This window comes from Antrostomus carolinensis, unplaced genomic scaffold (assembly GCF_000700745.2).
Source record: "Antrostomus carolinensis isolate BGI_N321 unplaced genomic scaffold, ASM70074v2 scaffold20324, whole genome shotgun sequence".
Taxonomy (NCBI): Eukaryota; Metazoa; Chordata; class Aves; order Caprimulgiformes; family Caprimulgidae; genus Antrostomus; species Antrostomus carolinensis.
In genome coordinates, this window is record NW_010313096.1 from 36,639 (window position 1) to 36,974 (window position 336).

Genomic DNA, 336 nt, shown 5'->3' on the forward strand with positions numbered 1-336 from the left:
GAGTTGTGCTTCGTGCTCAAATCAGGTTGTGGTGTCAGCTTGCGGTGGGGCTGCGCCGGGGCGCGCGGTTCCAGCCAGCACCTCGATAAGCGAGAACAATGTAAACGTGGGGGAAAGCACCCGCCTGTTTGTACGAGTGAAAAGGTTTTCGTGAGAATAGAGTGTGTTCCCCTCCCCGCCACCCGCCCCCGCGGAGGCTCCTCAATGCTGAGAAAAGTGAGATTGTGCTTTAAAATATTAAATGGTTTCCCAATCAGTGCAAGATCTCAGCTTTCACCTGGGTCTTTTGTATGCCTTCACTTCTTCCAGCAGGAGATTTGTAATAGAGGAAGCAGG

The 336-nt window shown here is 52.4% G+C and overlaps 1 protein-coding gene across 1 annotated transcript in view; it reads left to right on the forward strand.

Moving 5' to 3' along the window:
• The window catches only part of EFNB2 (ephrin B2), a 28,869-nt gene that overhangs the window by 24,333 nt on the left and 4,200 nt on the right, over window positions 1–336 (forward strand). The gene's annotated exons all lie outside the window — the stretch shown is intronic.